Source organism: Dama dama, chromosome 18 (genome assembly GCF_033118175.1).
Source record: "Dama dama isolate Ldn47 chromosome 18, ASM3311817v1, whole genome shotgun sequence".
NCBI lineage: Eukaryota > Metazoa > Chordata > Mammalia > Artiodactyla > Cervidae > Dama > Dama dama.
The window spans coordinates 26,342,288-26,354,444 of NC_083698.1; the positions used below are offsets into that span (position 1 = coordinate 26,342,288).

General features: G+C 35.1%; 1 non-coding gene across 1 annotated transcript; it reads left to right on the forward strand.

Moving 5' to 3' along the window:
* The first annotated feature begins 1,212 nt into the window (after window positions 1-1,212).
* Window positions 1,213-1,317, forward strand: LOC133073155 (U6 spliceosomal RNA). The gene has a single exon (XR_009696864.1). It is a non-coding gene; the product is annotated as a U6 spliceosomal RNA (small nuclear RNA).
* Window positions 1,318-12,157: the final 10,840 nt, after the last annotated feature.

A 12,157-nucleotide genomic window follows, 5' to 3' on the forward strand; every position in this document is an offset into this window, starting at 1 on the left:
TCCTGGGCTTTTGTTTGCTGGAAGATTTTTGATTACAGTTTCGATTTCCTTGCTTGTGATTGGTCTGTTAAGATCTTCTATTTCTTCCTGGTTCAGTTTTGGAAAGTTATACTTTTCTAAGAATTTGTCCATGTCTTCCAAGTTGTCCATTTTATTGGCATAGAGCTGTTGGTAGTAGTCTCTTATGATCCTTTGTATTTCAGTGTTGTCTGTTGTGATCTCTCCATTTTCATTTCTAATTTTGTTAATTTGGTTCTTCTCCCTTTGTTTCTTAATGAGTCTTGCTAATGGTTTGTCAATTTTGTTTATTTTTTTCAAAAAACCAGCTTTTAGCTTTGTTGATTTTTGCTATGGTCTCTTTAGTTTCTTTTGCAGCTCCCAGAATAGGAAATAAAAGCAAAAATAAACAAATGGGACCTAATGAAACTTAAAACCTTTTGCACTACAAAGGAAACTATAAACAAGGTGAAAAGACAGCCCTCAGATTGGGAGAAAATAATAGCAAACGAAGAAACAGACAAAGGATTAATCTCAAAAATATACAAGCAACTCCTGCAGCTCAATTCCAGAAAAATAAATGACCCAATCAAAAAATGGGCCAAAGAACTAAACAGACATTTCTCCAAAGAAGACATACAGATGGCTAACAAACACATGAAAAGATGCTCAACATCACTCATCATCAGAGAAATGCAAATCAAAACCACAATGAGGTACCATTACACGCCAGTCAGGATGGCTGCTATCCAAAAGTCTACAAGCAATAAATGCTGGAGAGGGTGTGGAGAAAAGGGAACCCTCTTACACTGTTGGTGGGAATGCAAACTAGTACAGCTGCTACGGAGCACAGTATGGAGATTTCTTAAAAAAACTGGATATCGAACTGCCATATGACCGAGCAATCCCACTTCTGGGCATACACACCAAGGAAACCAGATCTGAAAGAGACACGTGCACCCCAGTGTTCATCGCAGCACTGTTTATAATAGCCAGGACATGGAAGCAACCTAGATGCCCATCAGCAGATGAATGGATAAGGAAGCTGTGGTACATATACACCATGGAATATTACTCAGCCATTAAAAAGAATTCATTTGAATCAGTTCTAATGAGATGGATGAAACTGGAGCCCCTTATACAGAGTGAAGTAAGCCAGAAAGATAAAGAACATTACAGCATACTAACACGTATATATGGAATTTAGAAAGATTTGCACACTTTGGCAGCACATATACTAAAATTGGAATGATACAGAGACGATTAGCATGGCCCCTGCGCAAGGATGACATGCAAATTCGTGAAGCATTCCATGTTTTTTCCTGAAATAAAAGAATAAACCTTAAAAAAAAAAAGAAAGATGGTAATGATAACCTTATATGCAAAACAGAAAAAGAGACACAGATGTACAGAACAGACTTTTGGACTCTGTGGGAGAAGGCGAGGGTGGGATGTTTCGTGAGAACAGCATCGAAACATGTATATTATCTATGGTGAAATAGATCACCAGCCCAGGTTGGATGCATGAGACAAGTGCTCGGGCCTGGTGCACTGGGAAGACCCAGAGGGATCGGGTGGAGAGGGAGGTGAGAGGGGGGATCGGGATGGGGAATACATGTGACTCCATGGCTGATTCATGTCAATGTATGACAAAACCCACTACAATATTGTAAAGTAATTAGCCTCCAACTAATAAAAATAAATGAAAAAAAAAAAAACAACTAATATATATGCCCACAGAAAATTCCCCCAAATTCACCACATTAGGTGATCTTTGTGGTCTATTGTTTTTCCAGGCAAAAATATGTACAAAACTGGGTTATACTTTATATATATATATATATATATATGTATAATTTATACTATTTTTTCACATACTGTTTGTGTTACCTCCCAGAGTCATATTTTATTCATATATATATATGTGACAGTATCTAGTTTTATTAATAAATTTATGCTATAGTTTATTTAGTCATTTTCCTACCACTGTTTTCATTTCTGTGCTATAAGAAATATAATTTTAAGTCTATCATAATCGTTTCTTTCCTTCTAATTGCATTTTTTTTTTAGACCAGATTCCTAGAAGTTAAATGACCGGGTCTAGTTGTGTGATGTACAACTGTTATCTTAATGTGTACAACATCCCTTCTCCTGGAAATAGCACCTGAATTTTTTTCTTGTTAGAGTTAGAGTACTGGGATCCAACATGCACACTGCTGGAATTTTTGTCTCTGTGAGCCAATGCATTCCTTTTCTCATTACAACATTCTGAGTTGGGTTTCTGCACTTGTAAGCAGAAGTTCTGATTTAGTACACAAGCTCTAAAAGGTATGACCACAGATGAAGGTCTTTGTATGTGTTGCAAAATTGATTTCTGACAGTACTACAAGCCATTTAGTACTTATTTCTGGGTAGCAATATTGGCAGAAGAATATTTTAAATTTGTATTTTAAATTTGAAAACATTTATTTACATTTTTACACTGCTTTTTATGTGTTTAATGGCCTTTTGTGTTTCTTCTCAGATTTGTCTGTTCTGTGATTTGCCTGCTTTTATCATATTTTGGGATGTTAACAGACTTCTCTGTTTTTAGAGCTTTTTTTTTTTTTTTGGCATTAAAAATACAAATAAATCTGTTGTATGTTTGTGTGCATGTTTTCCCTGTTTGTTATTTTTGTATGAATTGTACCAACCCTGCATATGAGGGTTGCTAAGTATGTAGTTTTTTTTTTTCTGTCACAGAGTTTTTACTTTTAGGATGTTCTTTACCTTCTCAAGAAGAATATTTTAATGGTTGCATTTTATCTCATTTTAAAATTTAGTGTGTACTTTTTGGGAATTTATTTTGGTAGATAAAGTAATTTTATTTAGGAATGTTCTGAGTGCTAGTCACAGAATTCTGGAGCTCTTAAAATGTAGGCTGTTTCTTTCCTATGCTCAGGGCGCCACCACTTTCCAAGGAGAGACAGAGAACCAGGGTGGGCATGCCACTGAGATTCTGTGTCTCTGTTTTTCTTCTCTTGCCTTTGCTCTCAGTTCATTTCCTCATCCTTCTCATTTGTTTTCCCTTCTTCTTTGTCCCAGTGGGAACCATCCGACCATCCAGAAAAAAAGGCTAAATCTGGCTTTCACTCTCAACCCAGTTCCCAGGAAAGTGACCCTGTTTTTCTCATTTGGGTATGATGCTTCGTGTTGCCTTGAAACAAGGTCACACTGAATGAATTCTGGCTTCTAGGAGCCCATCCCAGAGAATCTGTGGATCAGATTCCATCTCAAAGAATTGGAGGAAGGATAATTATAAAGGGGAAATATTTTGAGCTGCAGAGACAAACAGTAGGCAAGTGGTCATTATAGAGATAGGACCTAACTTGATTGTTTCCCAAATAGCTTTTCTCATAATAAATATTGATGCTCTATGCCTTCATTATTGATCTATAATATTTGCTTTGTCATACATTAAGCTGATACATATGCAATGTGTGTTTCTGGACTAAGATTTTCTGATATATTGATTTCTCTGTCGGTTCTTAAGACCATTTTTGTTTCTTATAAGATTCTTAAAGGATTAATTTTCATTTCCTCTTCTTTTCAAATTTGTTATACATGCATTCTTCCATTTATTTTTCCAGGAAAATTTTGTTTCACATGGGAATGAAATTGTTTTATGATAACTATTCTACATTCTTAAAGAAAGCTACTATTTTTATTCTTTTATCTTATACCTTGCCACTTTTCTAATCTATGGTAATTTAAAGAAATTTGAAGTTCTTTTAGAATTTGAGTTACATAAATTATAAACTTGTCAATAATAATAGTCATTTAATATTTTTCCTTCCAGTTATACCCTTTATTCTCACTTTATGTCTTATAGAATTGGTTAGAAGGTCCAATAAAGCAGTGATTATGTTAATGGCTGTGCTTATGAGCAAGAATAAAAACTGATCTCAACTGACACCATGTGTTGGGTGCTATTAGAGATTTGTGTGAATTATCTTACTTAATCCCCTATTATTGTTGTTCTAATGTTGTTGATGTAGAAGAACTGCAGCTTAGAGAGATGAGATTACTTGACCAACATCACACATCTCATGAATGGTGGAACTAGCATGCAAAAACAGGTCAGTCAGACCTCAGTAACCATTTTTGTAATGATTATTTCCAATTTATTATTTGAACATGTGGTTATATACTGAGAAACTCAAGAGTTTTATAGCAAAATAAATTTTCTTTCTTTCTTTCTTTTATTTTGCTGTTGTAAAGTGGTTCCTAGTAAAACTTTCTGTCTTTGGAGATTTTGCGAAAATAATTAATTAATTCTTTTTGTAACCTACCTCATGGTTAATGGCCTGTTCAAGTTTCTTGATGCTTTTGGGAGTGGTGGATGTTTTTTCTCCTAGAAAATTCTCTATACAATTGAGAATTTTGTGATTACCTCAAATAGTCCTTCAGAATTTTTGTTACAAGAAGAAGCCATGATATTACAGATAGTTCTTCCCTTAGAGTGAAGTGTATAGGTGACAGATCTATGTCACCTATAGAATCTCTGAGGGTCTCTTTAGAAGAGAGGAAACAAAGTAGTATGCGGTTGTTAAATCACTTGCCAAAGGATTTCCCTCTTTATTCTTATTCAGAAAGGCTAACATATGCAAACATTACTAACTGTGTGCAAACTTTGTTGCATTTTGGGCATTTGAGCACAATTTTACAATACAAGATATTGCAACTTGAATTTTTTAAAGAATCAACATTGCTTATAGTTTCCTTCCTTGTGCAGAAGCTTTTATGAGTTTAATTAGGTCCCATTTGTTTATTTTTGTTTTTTTTTCCATTACTCTGGGAGGTGGGTCATAGAGGATCCTGCTGTGATTTATGTCAGAGAGTGTTCTGCCTATGTTTTCTTCTAAGCGTTTTATAGTTCCTGGTCTTATATTTAGATCTTTAATCCATTTTGAGTTTATTTTTGTGTATGGTGTTAGAAAGTGTTCTAGTTTCATTCTTTTACACATGGTTGACCAGTTTCCCAGCACCACTTGTTAAAGAGATTATCTTTTCTCCATTTTATATTTTTGCCTCCTTTGTTAAAAGATAAGGTGTCCATAGGTGTGTGGATTCATCTCCGGGCTTTCTATTTTGTTCCACTGATCTATATTTCTGTCTTTTTGCCAGTATCATACTGTTTTGAAGACTGTAGCTTTGTAGTAGAGTCTGAAGTCAGGCAGGTTGATTCCTCCTGTTCCATTCTTCTTTCTCCATATTGCCTTGGCTAGTCAAGGTTTTTGTGTTTCCATACATATTGTGAAATTATTTATTCTAGTTCTGTGAAAAATACCGTTGGTAGCTTGATAGGGATTGTGTTGAATCCTATAGATTATTTTGGTAGTATACTCATTTTCACTATGTTGATTCTTCTAATCCATGAACATGTCATATTTCTCCATCTATTTGTGTCCTCTTTGATTTTTCTTTCATCAGTGTTTTATAGTTTTCAAAAATAGGTCTTTTGTTTCTTTAGGTTAAATTTATTCCTAAGTATTTTATGTTTTTCATTGCAATTGTGAATAGGATTGTTTCTTTAATTTCTCTTTCTATTTTTTCATTGTTAGTGTATAGGAATGCAAGGAATTTCTGTGTGTTAATTTTACATCCTGCAAATTTACTATGTTCATTGATTAGCTCTAGTAATTTTCTGGTGGTATCTTTAGGATTTTATATGTAGATGATCAAGGCAGCCTTCAGAATGGGAGAAAATAATAGCAAACAAAGCAACTGACAAAGAATTAATGGCCAAAATATACAAGCAGCTCATGCAGCTTAATATGAGAAAAATGAACAGCCGAATCAAAAAGTGGGCCAAAGAATTAAGCAGACATTTCTCCAAAGAAGACATGGCTAATGAACATATGAAAATATGTGCAACGTCACTCATTGTTAGAGAAATGCAAATCAAAACCACAATGAGGTATCATGCTGGTAGAATGGCCACCATTGAAAAGTCTACAAACAATAAGTGCTGGAGAGGGTGTGGAGAAAAAGGAACACTCTTACACTGTTTGTGGGAATGCAAACTAGTACAGCCACTATGGAGAACAGTGTGGAGATTCCTTAAAAAACTGGAAATAGAACTGTCGTATGACCCAGCAATCCCACTGCAGGGCATGCACACCAAGGAAACCAGAATTGAAAGAGACATATGTACCCCAATGGTCAATGAAGCACAGTTTACAATAGCTAGGACATGGAAACAGCCTAGATGTCCATCAGTAGATAAATGGATAAGGAAGTTGTGGTACATATACCCAATGGAATATTACTCAGCTATAAAAAAAGAATGCATTTGAGTCAGTTCTAATGAGGTGGATGAATTTGGAACCTATTGTACAAAGCTCCAACACTTTGGCTACATGATGTGAAGAACTGACTCATTGAAAAAGACCCTGATGCTGGGAAAGATTGAAAGCAGGAGGAGAAGGGGACATCAGAGGATGAGATGGTTGGATGGCATCACTGACTTGATGGACATGAGTTTGAGCAAGCTCTGGAAGGTGGTGACAGACAGAGAAGCCTGGCGTGCTGCAGTCCATGGGGTTACAAAGAGTTGGACATGACTGAGTGACTGAACCAAACCGATATAGAGTGAGGTTCATCAGAAAGAGAAACACCAATACAGTATATAATGCTTATATGTATAATTTAGAAAGAGTAATGACACTCCTATATGCAAGGCATCAAAAGAGACACACACGTAAAGAACAGACTTTTGGACTATGTGGGAGCAGGTGAGGGTGGAATGATTTGAGAGAATAGCATTGAAACATGTATGTTACCATATGTAAAATAGATAACCAGTGCAAGTTTGATGCATGAAGCAGGGAACTCAAAAGCTGATGCCCTGGGATAACCCAGAGGGAATGGGTGGGAAGGGAGGTGGGAGGAGGGTTCAAGATGGAGGGACACATGTGCACACGTGGCTGATTCATGATGATGTATGGCAAAACCCACCAAAATATTGTAAAGTAACTAGTCTCCAATTAAAATAAATAATTTAAAAAATCAGCAATGCCAGTTGCAATTTTAGCAGGTCCCTGTTAGCATATTATCATCCAAATATATTAACATAATATCTGTGCAGTTAATAGACTGTAACCATATGTGCATTTATTTTCAGGGTGATGGGAACAGAGTAAATCTGCAAGGAGAAGTCCTACAGGAGTGCACCAAAATTACAGTAGTGGGAGCTGTGCAGTCTAGTTTGGCATATCCTGTGTAAACCAGAGACATATGTAACTTTCTAGAGGAGCCCTACAGTGTTCAGACAGGAATCTTGGTGAACTCAGGTGAGGAAGATAGGCCTTGGATTCATAGTATCTTCTGTATGGTTGAAATGCAGTAATCAGTGACTTTATTAATAAAACAGACAGAAATTTGCATTCAGTTTTGTAGCCACTCTAATTGTATTCTAGATAAAATATTACATTCACCTATTGGTATTTTGTTGTATTGATAAAGTAGTTTATGTGGTTGAGAATAGTGAACTTGGAGCTGAGGTTTGATCTTAACTTTGACACTGATTTTAGACTTTGGATGTATACTTTATCTCCTTGATTTTTATTGACTCATGCATAAAAGAGAATGTTACCTACCATGTAGTCAAAGAAAAATAAAACATTATAACCTTGTAAGATTTTAAAAAGACATTTTATAGATGATCAAACCAAAAGACCCAGAAGGTTTAAATGTCTGTCAGGACATAGTGCTGACAATGCAACTCAGTTCATTATTTTCCAGTAGATCCACTTCTAGATTCTATACCTTCAGTGGCATTGACATGTCTTTAACTAAAGCTCTAGCAACTGTATGAATCTTATCTGGTAGACATGTTAATGATGCTATTAATTTTGTAGAACACACAGATTTCTGTTTGATTATGGATCTTTATACATTTCCATTAGTGACTAAAGAACTGTATTAATAATAGTAATAAATGTGAAATTAATGAATTTATATATATTACTTTCTGATGTTATATGCTAGAAAAATGGGGTAAAAATATAAGGTAAATAATTAAACACATGTGGCAGAGCGTATTTTCCAAAGATGGCCACAACAGCTCCCATTCAATATTTTAGCTTTACATTGTGATTTTGAGAAGTGTGTCTGTGTCCTTTCATATTGAACCTACTTAGACTTGTGATTATACTGAAGCAACACTCTGTGACTTCTGAGGCTAGTCCTGAAAGGTGTAGCCTCAAACCCTTGCAATAAAACCCTTAGCTACTGTGTAAGCATCTCCATTACCCAGAGGCTGCCATGCTGTGAGGAGGTCCAAACTAGCCTATATGCACAGACAGTGTGGAGAAATTCTTAAGACTTTATAAAGACACATGGATGTATGGCTGGGCCCCGCCTGTTGTAATTTCCGTTACTATCTGATTGAAACCACAGCCCACATCAGTATCAGTCAGCAGAACCATTTCCAAATTTCTAAATTTCAAGATCTCGCATGGTTTTAGAAAAGAGAGAAGCGTTTGACAGAATGTTTTCCTAGAATTAGATCATTTAAAAAAATTGTATCTAATTTTCTATTTGGAGTTTTTACATGATTATAATGGAGCTTCCCAGGTGGCTCAGTGCTAAAGAATCCACCTGCCAATGCTGGAGTTGCAGGAGAGAGCGGTTTGACCCCTGGGTGGGGAAAATCCCCTGGAGAAGGAAATGGCAACTCACTCCAGTATTCTTGTCTGGAGAATTCCATGGACAGAGGAGCCTGGGGGGCTACAGGCCATTGGGTTGCAAAGAGTCAGACACAACTGAGCATGCATGCACATGGTTGTAGTATGAACTTTAACCTCCTCTGAGGCAACTGCTTCACTGTCTTCAGGAAAGTATACAGTTCATACCCATGTTTTTAATGAGTGGTTCTTGTTTTGATTTGTTAGAAATTACAGAATGTTCTGAGTATCCCATCTGGGTTGATGCAGTGTAGACAGGAACAGAGCACTCAGAATGTTCACATGATCCTAAACTGAGTTCATTCAGTGGAAGCAGCTGCTCAGCTAGACCAGACGTTTCAGAAGGTATTACTCATCTATAGGACGTGGAATGAGTGAGTGTTCAAATAATTTAGTTGAGATCTTAAGACATAAGTGGGTGCCAGTTGACATCTGGGCTACATGTGTTGCACAACTGATGCTCATCAACAAGCTATTATTTAACATTACTCTGAATGGCTGTCTAGGTGTTAATGCATCCTGGGTATTGAGACAGAGGTAGCATTTCTCCCTCAACTTTCTGTAAAACTGATCATATTTGAATGGTACTGTCTTTATTTAGATTATTTTGCTGTATTTCTTCAAAACTGCTTTTTAATCATGAAAATGAAATCTTGATATACATTAATTTTTCTTACTCTCCATATAAAGTTTAGGACTTGAATACTTAGTGTGTGTCATAGCTGTAAATATTAAAATCTTATTTAAAAATTATTTATAAACTTTAGGAAAAGTGTGCCATAAAACTTAGCTATTTCCACGAAACTTAACCTGTCATCTTTAGTGAATAAAAATCTGAACGTGTCATTAATATATATATATATATTATAATATATATATATATATATAAAATTGCCTCCATAATATAAAAAGGTAATGAAAATATATTTTCAGCAGTGTAAAGCTGAAAAATATAAGAATCCTACTCAGATGCATAGAGATTCTATAAATAAAGTACTAAGTTCATTTATAAAGGCTTTTATAATAGATCTCAATACAGGAGACCCCTACACTGCATCACTTTTGAGGAGACATTAACTATGACTGTACCTGAGCATGCATAGTTAGAATTGTAACTCTGGATGTTGATGGTTCATGGATTAAGCACTGGATAGATTCATGTAAGCAAAGACATTTTATTTCTGTATCAAGCTAATCTTAACTTTATTGAACAGACTCCAGGTCTTTACATGTCTGAACTATAGAAGTGCCTGTGGCACCTGCTATTTTATAGGGTGCTTATATGGGCTTCTGGCTTTTCCCTCAATTACATTTCCATTTAGAATTATGTGTGGCCTATATGTAACCTTCCTGGTGACTCAGTGGTAAAGAATCTGCCTGCCAATGCAGGAGACTTGGGTTTGATCTGGGGTTGGGAAGATACCCTGGAAAAGGAAATGGCAACCTACTCCAGTGTTCTTGCCTGGAGAATCCCATGGACAGAGGAACCTGGTGGGCTGCAGTCCGTGGGGTTGCAAGAGAGTTGAACATGAGTTACTAATTAAACAACAACATATGTAGCCTCACATCATGAGTTTTCTTTTACAACTTTATCTCATTTGATTATTGCTTTTTATACTAGAAATGCTAAAGTAGTTTCCTTAATTAGACTTTCTTCTTTTTGCACATAATGTATGGTAAGCTCATTTATACAACCATCATATTTTATTTATGTGCTCTCATTTATCTATAATCGTTATTTTCTGGCTAAGGAATTGTTGCTTTTAAAAACTGCTCCATTTTCTTTTCATTTCTATCAACAAGATTAGCTCTTGCTATTCTTTGGGATTTCCACCACGATGATGTTTTTTTTTTCACATTACAGGACTTATTTAAAACATTGGGAAAGGAGACAAACAGAACTTTTAAGTCAGTGCATTATAGTAAGGTATTGGTACTTTGGGTGGACAGCAAGTCTGTACCACACCAGCCTCTGAATCCACATGATTCAAATTTTTAACTCAGGAAAATAATCTTTAATTTCATAGAATTTTAGAAATTTTTAAAAGATTTCTTAATAACAGTTTAAGTTGAAAATGTCAGTTACTCAAATGCCATGAGCCTACTATAATTTTACTTAAGACCCATATCAAAGTATTTGATAATCACTGGAAGTAGCAAATAATAGTTTTGGAGCCATTGTCAGTAGTCTATATCTGAATTCTGTCCTAATTGAGAAGTTGTTCCCTTTTCTTTCTTTTGAACAAGGAAAAAAAAAAAAAAGTTTGTGCCCTCTAATTTAATCTAAAACCTTGGAAGAGACACACGTCCACTTTTAAAATCTGGTTCTGGGAGAAAAAAATGAAAGTATTTTAAAATTCACACTACACTAATTATAGGTGCAACTTTGAGATTTCTCCTTCTCTTAGATTTGACAAATGTTACCTTGTGTTTTCATAATGACATAATAGTTTTGTGTAGCACACAATCAAAATGTCATTATAGCATATTACTCAACCACTGAACACGCCATTCTTTGCCAGAGAATCTTTTCTTAGTACATGTGTTTCAAAAGCACTTACTCTGTAAATGAAAGATTAAGGCTTAGCTGACCTAGATTGAGCTGTGGGGATTTAAAATCCAGGGATCAATTATCTTGGGTCTACCTCAGTTCACTTCTTTTTTTTCAGTGTTTTGGTTGACTCAGTGGATTCATTCCAGTTTTCTGGACAAAGAAAATCTTTCATGCTTGCTGAAAAAAAAAAAAAAAAACAAAACAACAAAAAACACCCAAAATGAAAACAAAAAACGGTGAAATAAGCAAGCATGAATTAGATGATCATGTTTTGAATAGGATACCACAAGTAGGTTTTATTTTATATTCTGTTGAAAGAAACTGGAAATTCTATAGTCTTTAGTCTCCCTGATTGACAGAGAAGTCCGAAGCAGATGTGTAGGTATATTTGAAAATAAACCTGTCTTCACAAAATCAACTCCTTTTAAGCTATGGCTTGCATTTGATGGTATTTAGCTTATCTTTCTCTTCAGCTCTGAGATGAATGGGGAATTATTTTGTTTCTTATTCATGAAGAACCAACAACAGAGGGATACAACATAGAGCCATTGCATGTTTAAGTACTGTAATTAATGAAATAATATGAAACCTTTGAAGAGTCTCTGGTAGATATGGAATTTTTTAAATGTAATGCTACATAGAGGAGTTCTTTGTAAAAATCTGCATGATATCCCATTCTTCTTGCTTTTTATGACAAGAAAATTATTGAAAATATCTTTGAATTTTAAAGACTCAATTTTCATTGGAAATGAAAACTGAATGAATTAAGAACACTTGATTCCAAATGAAAAATAATTTTGTGTAACAATTTCTTTACATAGTAATCCATGAAAATATACAATGACAACCTACAAAATACACTTATTCTTCTACTAAA